General features: G+C 38.9%; 1 non-coding gene across 1 annotated transcript; it reads left to right on the forward strand.

The window, feature by feature from the left end:
• Positions 1–14,430: 14,430 nt before the first annotated feature.
• Positions 14,431–14,537, forward strand: LOC129085813 (U6 spliceosomal RNA). The gene has a single exon (XR_008530751.1). It is a non-coding gene; the product is annotated as a U6 spliceosomal RNA (small nuclear RNA).
• The last annotated feature ends 7,270 nt before the right edge of the window (positions 14,538–21,807 follow it).

Raw genomic sequence — 21,807 nt, forward strand, 5'->3', positions numbered from 1 at the left:
TTCTTTATACACATATGAAGAGAATAGAGCTGGTTTATCAACTTTTCACCTCAGGGTACTTAACAGCATGATAATTTATCTTGGTTGAATCAGCTTGGGCTGTTCAGATAGGAAGGAAGAGAGAAATTTTACTCTAACTCATATATGCACCTGAAAAATCCATTTAAAATTGTGTACAGATAACAATTCTGACTTACTGCTCAGAATGATTCTCTCCTTGTCTATTTGGATTTTTTAAAGCTGTAAAGACACTTTTTCCACGATTTTCCACTGTGAAGTCCCCTCAATTCCCAAGGACTCATGTGAAACCCACCACTTTCATCTTCACCCCAGCCTTCTGCTCTTTTTCAGACCTTGGTTTATGGAATACAATTATTGGAGGACTAGAGAAACTCTTCTGAATGAAAGACCTAACAAAATGTTAAATACGTAATTATCAGCCTGAAATGCAATGCATGATTCTTCACATAGATTCACAGTTGTAAATGTTGGCAAAAATGTGCTATAAGGGTTTGTATATAAGGAACAGTGAGCAAATTTGTAACCTACCTCCAAGAGTATGCAGTCTCTTTCATGGTAATACAGATTCGGTGTTGTTGGTACTGCCCCTCTCCCACTTGTTCGGTGGACAAATTGCATCGGGGAAATGAGAAGAGGGAGAAAGTGATATAGTTAGAACATGAGTCTGACACACAACAGTTGCTGGTTGTACTCATGATATGGCCAGTCCAGATCTTTACATCACCTTTGGCAAACCAGCCAGTTCTTACTTCAGTCTTACTCCTTGGGCCTTCTGGCTGGTAGATGTAAGAACAGAGGCTACGGTAGAGACCACAATTCTGTATCAGCAGGATCTCTCACACAGCCTTACCCTGGCAGTGAGTCTTAATTTAAAAAGCTGAATGAAGGTAGCTGTGTCCAAGACTTGATGGTCACCAGGCAAAAAAACACCCAAACTTCTCTGGTAGAACAGTAGGTATAGAGCCAGGGAGAACCAAGTCCTAGGATGAGGATGGCCTTTTGGATGCAGAAGTAGAGCCAAGTGCGGAGGAATGAAGAACCATAATGGAAGACCGAGCTAGGAGGCCATGTGTTAGTACATAACCTGGAGAGCAGTCATAATGATGGAGGCAGGGCTCTGCAGGCAGCTTAACCAGATGGGGTGGAGAAGGCTAACGTGGGTGAATAGACATATCCATAGACATATCCATAGTTTTTCCCCTAAGAGTTTAAAGTGGCTCCTATTTTAATTTTACAAGCCAAGTAAACTGTTGCATGCTTTTAAAAGTTATCTCTTATCGTTAACTAATGTGCGTTAACTAATGTGCATTAACTTATTAAACACCTAGATACACGTGATGCTGTGTAATGTGTTTTTCAGAAGAGTTTGGCAGCCCTAAAAGAATATGTAGGAGCAAACAAAGAGGAGAAGGCCTCTTTTGTGCTGTTCATTGTAGTGCCCTATCTTCCTCCTTCTCCTTCCCCCTATGATGCTTTGTAATGTTTCTTTAATGTTCATTAGATTGACCACAGGAAAAATGAATACAGAGAGGAAAGGAAGAAAGGTAAGGAAGGGGTGAAGGGTAGGACCCCTGGACAAGCCATAGGATGCTTGAGCATTTCACATGGTGTACCTGTCCACAGCCTGACGACGAGACCGCCCACCTCTGCTGAAATCCACCCCCAACCCCCAGCTTCTGTTTTCCCTCTGCCCTGAAGTTTTTCAAAATTTTGAGGAAAGACGATGAGGCCAAGGTCCACAAGTGGCCCACTGCAGTCCCCTCTGGTGTCCAGGCAGTCCCTCATGCTCAGTCACTCTCTCTCCCTCCTCTTTCTTCCTCTCTGTCCTACACATTACCTATTTAAAGAATCCCATTAAGTGGTAGTAAAAGGAAATAAGACAGACATGGAAGAAAAAAATGTCATCAGAGAGCATAGTAATTGGGCAAGAGCAAGACTTGGGAAGGAATATCATATCACGTCTAGGGGAAGGCTTCCATTCAGATGAAACACCATTACAAGAAGAAAATGATTCTCACTTAAGATGCAGGTTGCAAATTCTGTGAAGTCTTTCAAAGAAATAGGCAAACAAACCTGAAGCGTGTTTGGTGAAATGGCTGTGATTAGATTTTACTTTATCTCTTCATATAAGGAAGCTCCTTAGAAGGCAGACAATACATTATTGTGAAATTTTCACTGGCGTAGACAAGAACAATATCTCCCGATATCTAGCTTCCAGGAATACGCATAAGGAAGCTATGAACAATACACAGAAATAAGGAAAAGATATCAATGTTGCAAAGTCTCATTCACAAGGAGAAACAGGTAATGGTACAAATATCAATTAATGCTTAATAGGACTTCATATTTGCTGGCAACAAAGCTGTGATTTAGCAAGGAATTCTCTTTCATTCCATGATCATCAGTGGGGAGGACTGGCATATGCATTGCATTATTGTGAGAAGGATGCTCATTTCATCCAGAAGAGAATAAAAAATATCTAACACCTGATCACCCAGTATCAGACCTGCAGGAAAGTGATTTTCTTCTTTAGATTCTGTGCTGAGTTCTCCTGGCACCCTGCATTAATAGGAAATCAACAACACGCTATTCACAGGGAACTGAGCATCTAAAAAAAGCTCACATTGTGCTTTAAGCCTTTTAGTACAAAAATAATAGAAGTCATGAGGTTCGAGTTTGTTCCTGCAGTTTTCTCTGAAAAACTGTACAGTTTTCTATGGGGGCTGAATATAAATTCCATGTGGATCATTGTTAATTGAAAATGTGGTTGAAGAGCTAGTGGTTCAATACTTAAGGCTTACTTCCTCACTTGATCCCAATCACATATATGTGATTTCCTACTAGCAAATACTACAGATTTTTTTTTATGTTCTCATTCATTGTCATTACTATTATTTGATGCATCTCAACAGTGTGACTCATTCCAGCTAACAGCCCCCAGGAGAACAGTGAAAGGAGGGCTACAAAACAAATTCCATTCAATAAATTACTACTGAGCATTTACTATGTTTGGCACTATGAGGCCAGAGTCCCTAAAGAGGGTTCAATTCAGTAGACTGTGTAAGGCAGATAGACAAATAACCGTAATAAGTCAGGGCAGAGTGGGGTCAGGGTCTTATCAAAGCTGGTAAAAACACGGAGCCCTGGGTAGATCACCGTTTGAAAAGGTGCAGCGAGTTTCATACAGAAGACGGTGAAGGGGAAAAGGGTATATAAGTCAGATGTCATCTGGGCTCTCACTGCTGTTACGATCTAAGATAAGCTGGCCTGACCCCCACTCCAGGCCACGCGGAAAGCCCAGTGCTCTTCTCACCATGTTCTCATGGGCTCCTCTGCTCCAGTCCGCATCTTTCACCATTCATTTATTCCATCTGCTAAAACGCTGCTTCCTCTCTTGACTTCCACTATAAAGAACTTACATAAAGCTATTCTGATATGCAGTGATTACTGGAGGTGTTGAAAAAACAGGGCTTACAGCCCCGTAATGTACTCATCTTCCAACTAAACAATAGTTATCTCTGTTCTTAAGAATCCTTCAGACGTCCCACCTTGTTGCTCATTCATTCTCCTTTTCTGCTGCCTCCCTTCTTCTCTTCTTGGGGAGGGAGCTTAGAAAAGCCAAGTTCCCTTCATTTTCTTAAACACAGTGATTTATCCTATTTTGTTCTGTATTCTTCCTTCAAGCTGTGGGTTGGGACCTACTTCTTCCCAACAAAATGACACATTGAGATATGTTTTCCTCAAATAAAGACTATTTTGCCCCTTCCAAGATGAATTCTGGTTGATATATTTTTATTTTTAACTTACTACAATGGAAATTTTGCAAGGCAGTGCTGGAAGGTAAGTTACATGACCTAGAAGAATTCTTAGAAATTTTTCAAATACCTGTCTCTTGTTTTACAAATAAGAAAACTGCCGCTCAGGCCTTCTCAAGGGTACGAATTAATGGTGAAAGAACGCTGCCACTTTCCTCCTTTTTCTCCTGATGGTAAGGACATCATGATGAAGGTATAATAGGGAGAAAGAAGGCATTCATTATAGCAGATATGGTTGGGAATGCTGTAGGGTGGCAAATGTACTCACTCATCACTAAGGTGTGCGTAGCTTTTAATTTTCTTGTAAATGAAAGCCACCTATTACTCCACTGGATAATAAGAACAACGTAAACTTTCCAAATAACAATATTTCAGTCCCTTTCAGTTTAGTTGCCCTGCATTTTAAGCACTGTCAATTCAAATTTCAACTCCCTATTGGGGCTGGCTGACACTCTGCAGGTGAACAGCCTTATGGAAGGCATGTCATAAGGTTCTCAGGGCAGAAGAGCAGGGTCCTTCGGACTATTGTTTGACCTCTCCTGGAACATGGTAAAACTGGGCTACTGCACACACCAGTGACCATGAAGGCGCAGCTAGTCCATTCTGGCCTTTTGACAGTGATGTGCTGGCACCAACTCCTAGAGCACGTGACCCTTGGCTAAAATCTTCAGCCACAATCAATGGCCTCATTGTCCCTAACCTAGGCTACCGGGGACTTTGAGGCATCCAGATAATATGGGGAGTACAAAGGATCTTAGACGAGGAGATGCTTCCCTGGGGCAGAGTGGTTTATACTGATACTCGAAAAGAATGTTATTGTTAGATATGCAGTGTTCTATAAATTTCAATTAGATCTTTTTGTTTGATGGTATTGTTGAGTTCTTCCATATCCTTGCTGACTTTTGCCTTGTTGTTCTACCAATTGTTGAAAGACAGGTTTGAAGTCTCCATATATAATTGTGGATATATCTATTTCTCTTTTCATTTGTATCCATTTTTGCTTCACATATTTTTCAGCTCTATTGTTTGGGACATAGACATTTAGAATTGCTATATAATGTCTCTGTGTCCCAGGTGGTTTTCTTTGTTCTGAAGTCTACATTATCTGATGTTAATGGAACCAACCCTGTATTCTTTTGATTAACACTTCCATGATATAACTTTTTTACTCATTTTACTTTCAACCTGCCTATAGTTATATTTGAAGTGAGTTTCTTGTAGACAGCATGTAGTCAGGTCATGCTTTTTAATTCTCTTTCAATCTCTATTGAGACCATTTACATTAATGCAATTATTAACTTATGCAGACTTTAAGTCCATTATTTTATTTTTTGTTTTCTATGTGTTCTCTTTATTTCCTGTATTTTTTCTGCCTTTCTCTTGGATAACAATCATTTGGCATTACATTTGATTTATTTATAGTCATTTTGAATATATTTCTCTGTACAGCTTTTTAGTGGTTGTTCTAGGTATTGTGCTATACTTACATAACTGATCACAGTCGATTGATGTCACCATTTTCTCAGTTCAAGTGTAAAAACCTTACCTTCCTTTACATCCTTTTCTTTACTCTCCCCTTTTAAAAACATACTGGTATTGTTTCCTGTACACATTTTAGTACCATAACATACAATGTTATACTTTTTGCTTCTCCAATCAACCATAATTTAGAAAAGGAAAGTATTGTAACTTACCATATTTTTGCTTATTGGGTTTTTTTATCCTTCCTGATGCTTAGAGAACTTCCTTTAACCATTCCTTTAGGGTTGGCCTGCTGGTGACAAATTCTCTCAGCTCTCCTTCATCTGCAAATATATTGATTTCACCTTTATGCATGAAGGATATTTCCCCTGGATATAGGAGTTTGGGTTGATAACTTATTCCTTTCAGCACTTAAAAAAATGTTGCGCTACTTGATTTCTGATGAGAAATCCACTGTTATTCAAATTGTCTTTCCCCTCTAGGTAAGGTGTTGTTTCTCTTTTGCTGTTTTCAAGAACTTTTATTTGTCTTTACTTTTCAGAAATTTGACTTTCATGTGCTGTGGGGTAAACTTCTTTGGGTTTATCAAGTTTGGGGTTTGCTTAGTTTCTGGAACCTATAGATTTATGTCTTTTGTCAAATTTGGGACTTTCTAGTTCTTAAGTACTTTTTTTAGTCCTGCATTCTTTCTTGTCCCCTCTCCTTCTAGAGATATTCTCATGATATGAATGTTAGACATTTTGTCATAGTCCCATAGGTCCTGGAGGCACTGGTTTCTTTCTAGTGTTTTTTCTTTCTATTGTTTAGACTGGTAATTTCTATTCTATCTTTCAGCTCACTGATTCTTTCCTCTGTATTCTCTACTGTTTAGCTCATCTACCACGCCTTTGTTTATTCAGTTATTGTGTCTTTCTATTCTACAATTTCCATTTGTTTCTTCCTGTATCTTCTTTTTCTTTGCTGAAATTGTCCATTTTTTAAATTTTCTTGTTTTTTAATTGCTCATTGAAGCACTTTTATCATGTTTTAAATTCTTCATCAAGTAATTCTCAACATATCTGTCACCCAGCTGTTGCCATCTCTTGATTGTCTTCTTTCATTCAGTTTTTCAGTTTGAGATCTTCCTTGTTCTTGGTATGATGGTATAGTGGATTGAATACTGTTCCCCATAAATTCACATTCACCTAGAACTTCAAAATGTAATATTAGTTGGAAACAGGGTCTTTGCAGATGTAATTAGTTAAGATGAGGTCATACTATATTAGTATGGATCCTAAATGCAATGACTGTTGTTTTTAAAAGAAAAGAACACACCAGAGACACATCAGGAAGATGTGACTACACAAGCAGAGATTAGAGTAACCCAGCTGCAAGGAATGGTAGGAGCCACCAGAAGCTAGAAAGAGTCAAGGAAGAATTCTTCTCTAGAGACTTCAGAGGCAGCATGGCTCTGCTGGCACCTTGACTTCTTGCTAGACTGTCTTGCTCCTGGTCTTTTGACTTGGGAGGGCAGACTTGTGTTGGGGACTTTTTTTTGTTCCTGCCCACTGGTGTTTCTGGGTTGCTGGCTTCTTCCCCTTTGGGTCTGTAATATATGGGACAAAAAGAAAACCCAAGGAACTCATTGTCATGTCATCTGTCCAACCTGAAGATCCCTAATCAGCCATCCAGGCTTTTTGGTAGTACTTAGCAGAAAGCGCAGGGAAAACTACATCTACTCCATCTTCCCATGGGTGGAAATCCTCTAAGTAACTAAGTTTTTAATTCCTGAGCTCCTCAACTATAATGACTTCACTTTTACACTATGTTAGCCACCCTCCACAAAGGCCCACACAGAATACAGCACCCTGAACTCTTAAATTCAAACATCCCTCAATTTTTGACCTCATCTTTTTGCTTCTCATTCCCTGTTTGACACTCACCACACCTGATTTCCTGCCTCATTATGGTGTCCGCTCGCTTGACTTTGCTGCTTTCTTTTAATCTATGACCCTGTCTCCACATTCAATTCCATTCGTATCTAAATAGACCCCATGGTCTATCACTTCAACCACTTTCTTGCCACAATCTTCAATTTTTTTCCAATTGTTTTTTATTCTCATCCACTGGCAAAATCCAAACTTTGTAACAACCTAATTCCCTGCCTTCTTTGACAGGTGTGGAGCTGAATATGAAGGAGAAAAATTGCACAGTGCAGGGAACTGGTGAACCAAAATTCCGTGGTATGCAATTTCCAATTACTGCCATACTGCTGGCCATTCCTACTGTGCTTATGGTCAGTGCCCCGTCTCTCTTCCCTTTCTCACAGCATTTTTGAAGCCACCTTCTCCAATCCCCTTTCCTAACATCTCCCCACCTATGTCACTCTCACCTGCTATTTCATGGGGAAAATAGAAGCCATCAGGTAGGACTGACTCTTCACCTGCAATCTTGCATATATCTGTGCTCATTCTTTCTTGCCTTCCATGATCAACGATGAAGTCCCTCCTTCTAAAGCCAGTACTTGAGTCTAAGCGATGTAGCCAATCGTGGCCTGCACATTCAGTAACCATACTCATCAATTATTGCCTTGCTTCTAGTTCTTCCTCTATGTCATCCCTCCTAAAAGCTTGTCTTTCATCATTAAAAAAAATCCCTCTAGCTTACCTTTTCATTATTTTCCCACCTCTAGTTTTCCTTATTATGTTATCTGATCTATATAATATATATTTTATATATGATATATATAGGCATATATATATGTCTATTACTATCTGATGTTAATAGAGCCACCTTTTGTCTCCACTTCAAAGCCAGGATTTGCCAATGTGTTTTCTATACTGGCTGTCTGTACTTCCCGACAATCTATTTCCTCCTCAAACAACTGCAGTCTCATTTCTGCCCTCACAATGTTTAAACAATTCTTGCCAAGATCTCCAAAAGCATTTATTGCTGAAGCCAGCAGATATCTTTCAACCTATGTTACTTGGCATCTTTATAGGTTTTGCACAATTGAGAAATATCTTCTTTTTGGAAAAAGAAACCTCCTTTCTCTTGGCCTCTTCTGCTTCACCTTAACCTCTCTGGCTGCTCTCTTTGGTCTCCTTTCTCTGCTTTCCCGTGTTCCTGTTTTAGTCCCACTTCTCTCTTTATAATCCTGGACACTCATCCAGCTCTTGTCTCCTCACTCTCCTTATTCCCTATACCTAATATATTGTCACATCTTTCATTTCACTTCCATTGTGTATTAGTCAGCTTGAGCTGCCATAACAAAAATACCACAGACTGGGTGACTCAAACACATGTCTTTTTCCACAGTTTTTAAAGTTAAAAGTCCAAAATCAAGGTGTCAGCACAGTCAGTTTCTGGTAAGGACTTGTAGAAGACTGTCTTCTTATTGTGTCCTCACATGGTGAAGAGAGAGTGCAAGCTCTGGTGTCTCTTCTTATAAGAGCGCTAATCCCATCATGAGGCCCCATCACCAAATATCATCACACTGGGCCTTAGGACTTCAGTGGTTGAATTGGGGGTGGGATTATACAATGTTCTCCACAGCACACTGCTCTGAAATTATTCTGCCTGTTCATGTCCATTGACATTTTTTCTTCCCTGAATTATTTCACTAGATTCTCAACTGGCCTTTTTGCTTACATTATGCCCATCAAAGCCATTCCCCATACTCTAGCTAGACTGACCTATCTGAGGTAGAAATCAGGCCTCATCACTTCCTTGCAAGAGATACTTCAGTAGTTTCTGATAAGCTTTCTGTGAAGTCTGCATACTTTAATATAGCATGGAAATCCTCCATGTTTGGGCTCCTGCTTATCTCTCTGGCTCGATCTCTTCCCTCCCCCCTCGCACCCAGTGATACCTCAACAGTACAGTACTTAGGGTTTGCTGAACACACCATGCTTGTTAAATTTTCCTCATTCTCAGAACTCAACTTAGATGTCACCTCTTCCAACAAGCCCTCTATGACCCTTAGGCAGAATTGGGTGCTTTTCCAGAATGTCCCCACAGCTCACTGTTCTTGGCTTCTATCATAGCACTCAGCACTTTGTCACAGTTGTTTTTCATTTGTCTGTTTCCCCCATTAGGCTTTAAGGTTCTTGTGGGCAGTTGCTGGTCCTTTACTCCTCTCTCTGTTCCAAGTCTATGGTGCAGTTTTCAGCACAAGTAGATACTGCATGTTTGTTTTTGAAGTGAAAGGGAATTTTGTGCAACTTCTCTTTTTATTGGTGAGAAAACTGATAAAGAGGGTGTAAGCTATTCCTCAAACAAAGCCAAGCTAACAAGAAGCCCAGAAACCAAAGAATGTCACTAACAATAAGTCAACTCAGCATTTTCAGGCCTAGCACTGACACTATTAAAAAAGATAAACAATCAAATTATTTCACTACTTTGGGCCTTCATCTGTAGAATGAAGGGATTGGACTAAGTCACCTCCTAAGTTTCCTTCAAATGTGAAGGTTCTACAATTCCAGGTAAGGAGACCATAAACGTCTGGTCAGAATTTCTCAGAAATCACACACTTGGGATATTTCTTACTCTCCTAGCAAGGAATTTCTAAAGAGCCTAGGCAGTTAGGAGTTCTCTTCACTGCCTATTCATTTCTTCATTAAGTCAACATTTATTGAGCAACTAATGTGTGCCAAGCATATAATGCTTTTTAGTGTAGACATTTCATAAGTGCTGAGAAACAATAAATGAGAAGGACAAAATTCTCCGAGAGGACCATTTGACACATAACTTTCCAAAGTTCAGACAGAAACAGTGACTTCATAGGGGAAAACTATGTGGAAGGCACTAAGAACTGCTCTGTTCAGTTGCATTTAGAAATGGTTACATAACTATTACATAGAACAAGCATGACTCATAGGATGTAATCAATCATAAAGCAACACTTTAAATTTATTCCACAGAATTAACACTTTCTCTGCTCTTGGGTGAAACTTAGAGCAAATATTTCTTCTTCTGATCACTTCCAGGTAATATATTCTTTGGTCAGTAAGCCGCATGTCTAGATTCATGTCACAGTAAAAACATCAATGGTTAGGCCTCTGCTCTCCCCAGCTCAGCCTCCACAAACATCTACAGCTGATTAGGAGATCAGGCTGTGGCCTCTCTCTTCTCCCCATCCCTGCCCCTTTCAGCTTTCTGATGGTGATTTCACACCTCTCTCAGGTTGAAGTACTAGGAGGAAGATGAAGAAAGGGGAGCAGGAAAGTTCTTATTTGTCTAGTATTCATGTGAAGATCTAGTATCGGAATTGATATAAGGGGTTGAAAAGCCATGTAATAAGATCTTGACAACCTACTCTGTAAATTTTGCAAAGTGAGGATCTCATACTTCACTTTAAATGTGACATCTGTGTCTTAGTGCTTTGGCTAAAACTTTCATTCTTTTACAGTTATTCCTGCCTTGTCATGCTAGAATGACCAATTTCTGATTACATCTTTGGCTTATATTTGCCACGTCACTGTAACAATTAAATTTCAATATATTTTTTAAATTTCAATATATAAGGGCAAGTTAATATCATCTTTGTATAATTTAAAGTACTTACTTATTTTCATAATCTGTAGATTAGGCAATGCTTTTGTTTCTTAGGGCTACCATAACAAAATACCACAAACTGGGTGGATTAAACAATAGACATTTAGATCTCATAGTTCTGAAGGCTAAAAGTCCAAAAGCAAGATGTCAAACCCTCCAAAGGGACATTCCAAATGTCCCTCAAGATCTCATACCCTCCAAAGGCTCTGAGATAAAATATGTGCTAAATCTCTCTTCCATCTTCTGGTGGTTACTGACAACCCTTGGCATTCCTGGGCTTGTAGTTGCATCACTTCAATATTTGCCTCTGTCTTCACAAAATCATCTCCCTGTATGTGTCTCTGCATGGCTTTCTTCTCAGGAGGCCAGTCATTGGATTCAGGGCCCACTCTAATCCAGTATGACATCGTCTTAACTTGATTACATCTGCAAAAACACTATTTCCAAATAAAGTGATATTCACAGATGCTGGCTGGGCATGGATTTGGCAGGACACACTGTATAATCCAGTACATGTGTTGTAAAATTTCCTGTAGAAAGGTTCAGTATCAGTGCAAATACGATGTTAACATGTTTTTTCCCAAGTAATGTTTCAAAAAAAAATAGATTACATTAATTTTGGAAAGACTTATGGAAATGGGGACCCCTGTGTTTCACTGGAGTGCACTGCATAGCAATAGTCATATTCATAGATTAATATAACAAACAGCTTAATAAGTATGGGTATGTATCATATGAGAGAATCAAAGAAAGCTAATAATAGCTACCCTAGAGATGAACGAGCGGATGCTTTTCCACAGCTGAATCCTCAGTGGGATGATGTAGTCTTTGTTGATTTTGCAGTGTGACTGATGAAAACAAAAGAGATGCAAGGAAGACAAATGACATAATTTTGAGTGGCTTGACTATAACTACACATACTAAAGTTATAATAACACTAGCAGTGATGTGATGCTGTATATAATTATCCATTTTTAAGTTTCTGCAACATTCAGAAAATTTTCCTGGGAGTATTTTCCCCCTCTCCTGGGTTTCCCTTTTTCCAGAAATTCAAGTGGTGTGGTGGAACCTTGTTCAAATAATGATATAACAGCAGGCATAAAACTGAAAGCAACTAAAGGAGAACCATCATGATACTCATCAAAATTGGGACTTTTACAAGTATGGTTTCTTCATGAATTATCAACTAAAGTCTATCCTGAGAAAATGTGGACCTTTAGAAAGGTGCAATGAATAGTTAATGCTTGCATATACTCTATTTCTTATCTATCTCCTCTCTCTAGTCTTGAATAGCTTCTTCCTAGAATCTTTGATTTTGCTTGGCCAAGTGCACCTTGTGGAAAATCATATATTTATCCATCCCTGCTAATTCAATGAGATCACCATACAACTTTAGAAACTTGGAGTGACTTTGTTAAATTGCATGCACTTCTTATTCAAAATAATTGAAGACATTTTTCATTACTACTGTCACCTCTGTTTTACATGTAACTTCTTTTCTGAATGTAGCAAATAACATGTGCCTTCCTTTGTACATGAAAATGGCGTCAGTGGATACTGATCCCTTCTTCTATGCAACTTATGCCAAATTAAATCTCCCTTTGTATAATTGTTTTTTTGGGTTTTTTAAAATGTGTTACCATGTCTTTATTGCAGTTTGTATTGCATTTTCTTTTGTTAGACATTCGGATTCTTGTGAAAGTACTGTGTATGTAAATAATAAAACAACACCCACACTATTACTTAGCTACTACTGTGCATGCTGCCACACTACTTCCTTTCTGTTTTCTTTCTTTTTTTTCTTTATCATGATAAGAATAGTTCTTAGGAATAGAGATGATACAATGGTCTTAAACATATAGTCACTGCTTACTATTAATTAGCCAAGAGTAATGTTTGTTTCAAAATGGGCCTCTTTAACTGACTGTATTGAACTTCATGCCATTTTGTGCTGGGATAGAACACAATAGTAACAGGTGTGACAAATTTCGTATAATGTTCCAATCATAAACCAAGGATGGCAGGAGTTCTAATATCATCAGTTAAAGTGAAATGGTTTTATGGACACCAGAGAACTTATTGAGCTTCTATGTGGATTGGCTTGTTTTTATACCAGAAATCAGGCGACAAAAAAGATGTTTTTCTACCTTAGAAAAGGGGCCCAAAAGTGCAAGATATGCAAAACCACTCACCTTTTTGCACTCAATAGCCTTCTAGGACTTTTAGAATTCCTTTTACATGAAGGGCTCCAAGGGCAGTGGATGGCATTTCGAGGTCCACACTGAAGCAGGCCCAAGGAGCCCTGGAGTCATAGATGTCAAGAGAGAGAAGGGTCGAAGGCCTGCTTTCCTTAGTCTCTGCTGGCCTCCTCCTCTTTTGTAGAACACAGTTGGGTACATGGCAAGCTGGGACCACATCAGCACAGGCCATGGGAAGTGGGAAGACACAAAGATCCAGAGCGGACAGAGCCTGTGTTGAGAAGCTGGCCCATCCCCAGGAGCCAGCCAGGCAGGCCAGTATGCAGTGGTCAAAGGGCATGGCTAGCTCAGATTGGGCCAGGCTATTTGGATATCTGAGTGAGTCCTGCCTGCCAGCAGAACACAGTTCTGGAAGAAGTCCAGCTGACAATATTCAAAATCAGGCATGGTTCCAGGTGATCAGTTCAGTCACAGCGGGGGCCCCAGCCAGAAGCTGAGAAGGGAGTCAGAAATCACATCCTGCCTCCCAAGGGAAGAGGAGAGCAAGAGTTTGGCACAGCACCGCAACCTGAGCTGAGGAAACTGGAGTTCTTGGCAAGGATCCAACCCCTGCAGAGCAGTGAAGTGCAGAACAGAGAAACTGAGGCCAACTGGAGTGGTAAGGCTTTGGCCAAAGTGGTAAGAGCACACGGAGACTCAGAGTCTCCAGAAGGAACCAGATTTCCAGGTCTCCAGGCAACCAAACCAGTTTCATCTATTAATAGGTCTAAGGCTGATGACAGGATCAGGACTGGCTCAGGCTGGTTGGGAGCAACTAAGAGTTTCTGGAACTTTTAACATGCACAGGAATTACCTGAGATCTAGTTCGAATGCAGATTGTGATTGGGCAAGTCTGAGCTGGGGCCAAGGTTCTGACTTCCTAACAAGCTCCCAAGCCCTGTTGCTGGTTTTCAAACTCCAAAATCCAAACTTGTGGTCATTCCCTTTTCTCCACCTCACTGCTGTCCATCCATGTCACCTGCTCAGGCAACACATCCCCCCTCCCCAGCTCTCCTCATCAGCGGGTCTGGCCACCTTCTTCCCTCTTCCTTTTACTTCTCCTATCTTTACAACGCCCTTGTCCTACTGCGTTTCTTCTGCCAAGACCGTTAATAGAAAACAATCTTCCATTCAGATAATAGAAGGGACAAAATTGCAAAAGCCAGAACCATTTTCCCCAACTGTCAGTCACACAACTAGATTCTTTTATGTTTGATAGCTACAATTAGTCCAGATTAATGGTTTTTTTTTTCAGTGTCTGCCTCATAAAGAGCATAAAGAACATGTGATCTCTTACCTTTCCTTTCTGATAGACTCCAACAGTAAGAAATACTTTCCTAGTGCTTGCTCCAGCAACACATATACTGAAATTGAAACAATACAGAGAAGACTATCACAGTCCCTGGACAAAGATGACACACAAATTCCTGATGCATTCCATATTTTTAGAAAGACATTAAAATAGGCATAAATTAATGGCAAAATAGACTTTTGATGAAAGAGAGGAACCAATATAGTAAAACTTTTAATTTTACTTAATCTATAATAATCCTTGCAAATCCAATAAAAATACCGACAAATTTTATTCCAATTCTAAAATTTGAATAAAAGAGCAAATGGCCAAGAATAGCTAAGGAAATTTTAGAGATAAGAGAATCGAGTGGAAAAAGAAAAAAAAATAAAGTGTAGGAGGGAAACTTTCACTCTATAAGAGCTCAACTTAATATATAGAGTTATTAAAATGATATAACAAGAGAGTCCTATTTAATGTGATCATAAGTGATTTTGATTTTTTGTGCTTTTTTTATTTTCTACACCAAATACTACTAGTTTTGTGAAAAATAAAGCTAAAAAATAAAGGCTGTTAGAAAAAGAAAATGTATATATACTAAAATATCTGTAAAAATCAGAATGTTGTCACATGTTTATTTTATGTTTCTATTCCTTGAAAATATATCTGTATAAAGTATACACTGAATATGTTTCCACATGTTGCACTAAGAGGTCACTAGTTCCTGGCTTACACCAAAAACTAATCATATATTGTGGGGCCAGTTAATTAAGATCTCTCAGGTAGTTTTCTAATCTGCAAAATGATATTAGTAGCTTACCAGTTCACCTTGGAGGATTTGTTGTTGGAATTATACAAGATAGTATATGAAACTGCTCAACAAAATGAAACACTATACAAATGCAAACTGCTATTACTAGTAAGTGTTTGAAATGGAGCACTTGTAGATTTTAGGATTTTGTACCATCCCATGTTGGTGTGACTGGACTGTCTGAGCCATTTGTGCTCAAAAGGTGAAGGGTAGTGGGAGAGATTCGTTTACATCAGCCCCTCTCTCCATGTCCCATCTCATTTCACAACTGTTTTTCATTCATTCAATGACTGTATCTGTTGAATGCCAGTGTGTACTAGCCCCGGAGTTACGATGATGAAACAGACACTGTCCTTGCATGCAGGAAACTTATGAATTAGCGGAGTGTTTGTGGACAAGAAAACAGGCAATTTCAAAATAGAGTAACAAATGCTGTGATGTGGTAGGTCCAGGATGCCATGGAGTTCTCATGGGGTCGCCACTGAGACTTGGATGGCCATAAAAGGGTTCTTGGCCATGTGATAATTAAAATGACGAAAAGGTGAAAAAAGTGAAGGAGAACAGTAGAGGTTGCTTGCAGTTAAGGTAAAGGGGGAGGGAAAGTGTCTTCCAGGAACAGAGAAGAACACTTGTACTGCACCAGGAGCAAGAAAAAAGGATGGAACTGCTTTGATGTTAAAAATCAAAACAAAACAGAAAACCCCACCTAGACCATAACGTTGCCTAGGCCAAGCTCAGCGTGGGCACAGCATGACTCCCATTGTAACAGGTTTGAGGATGACCCCCTCCCCCCAGCTTAAGCCTTCTGAACACACTCCCCAGCCCGCCTTTCTCTTCATTGCCTGGCCCTTCCTTTTGAAAAGACAGCACTCTGATGAGGTGAGGAAGGCTTTTCTCTTTTGAAGCAGCAGCATTATTAACAGAGAAGGAAAGTCTCCCATGAGCTATGGGCAAAATCCTACAGATTGGTTTATGAATCAATGTAGCTTAGGTTAGAGCAACCTAATTTCCTGAAAGCCACTCTATGGCTTTAGGCTTCCAGAGGGGCATAAAGCTCATATGATATTTACTCTTAGTTAAAATTAAATGGAAATGGAAAAAAAAACAAAGAGAAATTCTTCTGGGAGGTCATATCATTGAAGAAAAATAAATAAAGGCCACAAAGCAATGTGGATAAAATACACATATTGCACTAAAGAAGGTCTGGCAGTATATATATCAATGCTGATTGATAGCTATCTGAATATTTGGATTTCATGTGACTTTCTTATAACCTCTTATTGTGAATTATAACATATATTTGGCAAAGTCCATGATATATAAAAGTATAATTTAATAAATGTTTATAAACACTTACATAACCACTATTTAGGTCAAGAAATAGAACATGACCCAGAAGCCCTCCATTCACCCTTCCCAATCACAGCTCACCTTCTCCCCAAGAGATTATCACTGCTCTTACTTTTAGGATAATCACTTTCTTTTTTTTAAGTTTCACCATCTAAGTACATCATCTGTCCAGAAAAAGTACATTGTTAATATAACAAGAATGGTTTGCACGACATTGATGTAACCTGGCAGCCAAGGAGAATGGACTGTAATGCACACGTGTGAACAATGATGACTTCACTGTACTAGTCAGTGGGGGTGGTAGATGCCATTGAGTGAGCATGTGAACTGTGTAGCCATCACATTCAAAATGACTGAGCGAGTAGAGCAATGAATCTACATCAAATGTTGTATTAATATCTTTTCCTGATTTTTTAAAACTTTATGTAAATGGGAGCATATGACATTATGTCTTTGGTGTCTACCTCTTAACATTGAGTTTCTCAATTTCATCCATGTTGTTAAGGGTACTATGATTCTCTCATTTTCAATATTGTATGTATTCCGAAGCTGGATGTATCACACTTTATGTATTGACTCTACTGCAATGGACAGTTTGACTTGTTTCCAGTTTGGAGCAATTATGAATAGAGTTGCTGGTCTTCTCATGTTCACATTTACATGTTTCTATTGGATATATACCCAGGGGTGGAAATCTGGATCACCAAATATGCATATCTTTAATTTTAATAAGTAGTGCCAAACAGCCAAGGGCAGTGGTAGCAACTAACACTCCCTGTAGCAGCATATAAGAATTTCATTGCTCTACCTGGAGTGTTGTGTAATATTTTTTTTCATCAGTTTATCTGAATTTTCTATTTTTCTCTATAATATCTGTTGGTCGAATTAGGCAAAATGCTATTCTAATATTTTTTAAAATTTTCTTTCCCAGTGGGGATATTATTTTTAAACTTTTTAATTCTTATCTAAAAGTTTATTAAAAGTATAGATAAAGCACACATATCATAGCTATATGGCTTAATGTATTATCACAAAGTGAATGTACACCTATATCCCCTAGCAGGTCAGGAAATAAAACTAACTTCCTTTCTTTCTTTTTTTTTTTTATTCTCACCTTAGGACATTTTTCATTGCTTTTGGAGAGAGAGGAAAGAAAAGAGGAAGGGAAAGAAAGAAACATTGATGTGGGAGGGGAGCATCAATCAGTTGCCTCCTGTACCCACCTGGACCTGGGATCATAGGCGCCCGGACTGGGGACCAACCCACAACTTAGCCATAAGAATTGAACCCACAACCTTTCAGTTATGAGGTGATGTTCCAACCAACTGAGCCACACCAGCCAGGGCAGAAAATAGAGCTTATTAGCACCCTAGTCATCTTCATTTCCTTCTCATAATAATCCCCTCTCTCTTCATCAAAGGTAAACTATTATACTTAGTTCTAACACAATGGAGTAGTTTTGTGTGTTTTTGAACTTTATACAAATGGAACCATACAATTTACATTATTTTCTGTCTAGCCTCTTTTTGATTTTTGAACATTATGAGATTTATTTGTGTTGTCATATGTAGTAGTAATTTGTTCATTTTTTCTTTTCTTGTCACAGGAAGAAATATTGACCTAAGGGAGCTGACTTGCTCAACACTTTTTCAATATGGATTGTATTGACCTATGCCACGTATGGATTAGAACACTTTCCAGCCATTTGTATTTTTGTTGTTTCCACGCGAATAATAAGCTTTTGAGTTAAGCAGGCTGTAGGAAGGGTGAGGGTGATACATCAGGCTGCTTCCCTGATTTCTGCAGTAATGGCTTCACTTGGAATTGCTTCTCAGTGGTAATGGTAGTTTGTATTCCCTTCTCGTCCACCTAAAATGCTAAATAGTATCACATCCCCAGGCCGTGCACTTTTGTGTAAAACAGAGCAGCCACAGGATATTACTGGAAAGTTGATTTATTTCCGAGGATCATAAGAGTGCAGGGATAAAACTGGCATCTGGCCACCAGGAGAGTCCTTGACCTAGAAGCAGGGATAGTGCCAAACTGGTATTGGTACATAATGGAATGGGGTACTTTTAGCATGCATGAATCACAGCCTCAAAACTTTCCAGCGGGGAAATCCTAACACTGTCCTCCAAAAAAAAGATCAAATCAATAGCTTATATTTTTAACTCTTTCAAATAAGTAATACTAAAACTCTTCTACTCAAAACAACTGTCTACATCTAGCTTTTGGGTTTTTTAAAGGGCAACATGTCAATGAGCTTGAACTCTTAAAATGAAGTCTTGCTATCAATCAATTTTTTTTTTTTTTTTTTTGGAAAGCAGCCAAACAAGCTTTCAGATGGTAACTCTCTGAAAGGTTGTGTGCGAATGTGTAGTAAATGTAATTTTTTTCTTTAGGTCTTCAGATATAATTATTAATGCTTCAAACATCCCTTATGATATGAACTTGATAATCAAATTAGGATCACAAGGATGAAATAACCTAACCTTCATTACTGAGCCTTCATTACTGCTTTCCTCAAAGTAATTCACTTAAGATAATTCTACCGTCCCTGTCCCATAGATCTGCAACTAGACCATGGAGATAACGAGTAAATGTAGCATGAGTATTCAAAATGATCACATTGTCTCTCAAAACAAAGAATGCCATGTTTAAACAGGTAGAAAATTTTTATTTTTCCACCACTGTGGTTCAGTCAGTTGGGTGTCATCTTGCAAAGCAAAAGGTCACAAGTTCGATTCAAGGTCAGGGCACATCCCTGGGTTGCCCACTGGTCCCCAGTTGGGGCGCGTGCAAGAGGCAACCAATCGATGTTTATCTCACACACTAATGTTTCTCTCCTTCTCTCCCTCCCTTCCCCTCTCTCGAAAAATGAATAAATAAAATCTTTTAAAAAATAGAATAAACCATTGCTTAACGCCCTAGCCAGATGGCTCAGTTGGTTGGAGCATCGTCCCATACACCAAAAATGTTGCAGATTGGATCCCTGGTCAGGGCACATACCAATGTTGCTGTTTGATCCCCATTTGGGGTGCATGTAGGAGGCAATGGATCAGTGTTTCTCTCTACATGATGTCTCTCTCTCCCCTCACACTACCCTTTCACTCTCTCTAAAATTACTAAACATATATCCTTGGGTGAGGGTTAAACAAACAAAAAAAAAACTTTGCTTAAATCATGTGCAAAAAGGCAAATCAAAATAACGAATAGAATTACAAAATGCAGGAGATCTTGTTTGCTAAACTAGCTATTGAGGAACTTAAGGATTAACTTTCTGTAAAAAAAAAAAAAAAAGAAAAACAACATTTCTTAAATAGCAATTGAGAATGCAAGGGGGGACCTCTGCAAAAAAAAGGAATTATCTTCTGGAGAGCAGGCCCCTTGTAGTACAGACTTTCTCTGCTAGGTGAGTGTTCTAGGAATCCATCTGTATCAGTGTACCAGCTGGTGGTGTTGTGAGAGGCTGCATTCGGCTTCAGTAAATTTTTTTTGGAGACTCTTTAAACACGCTTGCCCATTTCATAATGGGTGATTTATGAACACACCTGCCCACACCTCACTGAGAATATTCAGCAGTTTTTGATCAAAAAATGGTAAGACCCCCATGCTCCACCCTCCTTATTCACTTGATCTCGCCCCAAGGGCCTTTTTTTGTTTGTTTGTTTTCCTGGATGAAAAAAGTCCTCAAAGGGAATTAGTTCGCAGATGTGGAAGAGGTGAGCCAAAAAACAACAGAGCACTAAAAAGCATCAAAATCGATGGGTTCAAAAACTGTTTTGAGCAGTCAAAAAAATGTCTCAATAGGTGTATTGCATCACATGGAGAGTACTTGGAAGGTGACTGAAGTTAAACATATAAGAATAAACAAAATTTTTTATAAATAAATCCCATTTTTCAGGGGGGTCCCCCTCATAATTTTTATTAGTGAACTATATATGTACCCATTATCTATTAATGCATAAGTCATTTTGAGCAAGAAAATATTTTTATAGAAACTTAAACTATGCAAAATCAAGATTTCATCAAGTGGAGCAGTGCTAAGGTGTTTTTGCATTCTCTCTTTTACCAAGATAAAAACCCTCTTCCTATCCAATCCTCTCTTCACTTGAGGCTAGGATAAATTCTTAGACCAAGAAGGCACTAGATGGGATTATTGTATAATGCTTCTTGTTCTCTACTGCCAGTGCTTTTTAATCCCTATCTACCAATCTTCCCTGAAAAGAGGAAAAGAAGATCCCAGCTGTGCCAAATCATGTGATAGCTATATAATTAGATGCAGTCCATAGGGGTTTAAAACCAGAAATTAACAAATATATTTTAGCTTGAAACCTTACCTATAACAAATATCAACTGGTTTCTCAAACATTCATAGACCACTCAGAGAATACATCATCTTGCTTTAAGAACCCAAGAATAAGGATGACCATGAAAAATGTCTTCTGGAACTGGATTTGCTTGTCATAGAAGTGCCCGCCTCCTGTGGGTGCTAAAATAGAACAAACATTGAGAAATCGATGTCTTAGTTTCCAGCACTGAATTTGCCACCAACTAGTTGTATAATCTTTGCCAATTTTCTGCAAATCTTTGGCCCAGATTCCTGTCTAGAAAATGAAAAAAAAAATGAACTTGATTTTGTAAGGATCTTCTCAATTCTAGTAATACAGTATTGTATAAATTATATCTCTAGGCTATGATTAAGTGATAGACTACCCTCTCCTCATTATTCTACATCCACTGTTCATCACATTTCTTCTTGCTGATGAACTGAGAGGTGGTGTTGGGTTTGGGAACCTAACTCATTCCTGGTACCAGTCTCAGGTCACCTCTCAGATGCAGAGTCATCTGAATGTGCTTTAGCTTCCTTTTATAGCAATCCATTATCATATTTGTATTTTTTCTGGCATTGGAATTCCCAGGATGTGCTATAGAAACATTAAGCCAAAACAAAAAGTACAAAGACTTCCAATCAAGGGAGTGACATAGGTAAATACAGTACTCAAATCCTCCCACATCAAAATTACAAGTAAACAACAGAATAACCATCATTCAGAACCACCTGAAATCTGAATGCAAGTCCTATAACTAGGGATTTAAAGAAGAAGCTACATTGAGACTGGTAGTAGTGGTGGAGAGGTAGAATGGGCTGGTCCCACACATACATGTGGCAGTTTAAAATTGAGAGGGATATCTCAGCTGTGGAGGTCCACCCTGAGGAGTGAGGAATCCCAGCCCTACACCTGGCCCCCAAGGCCAGGATTC

The sequence above is a fragment of the Pteronotus mesoamericanus genome, unplaced genomic scaffold (genome assembly GCF_021234165.1).
Source record: "Pteronotus mesoamericanus isolate MK-2021 breed Mesoamerican mustached bat unplaced genomic scaffold, CSHL_Meso_final scaffold_31, whole genome shotgun sequence".
NCBI classification, from domain to species: Eukaryota; Metazoa; Chordata; class Mammalia; order Chiroptera; family Mormoopidae; genus Pteronotus; species Pteronotus mesoamericanus.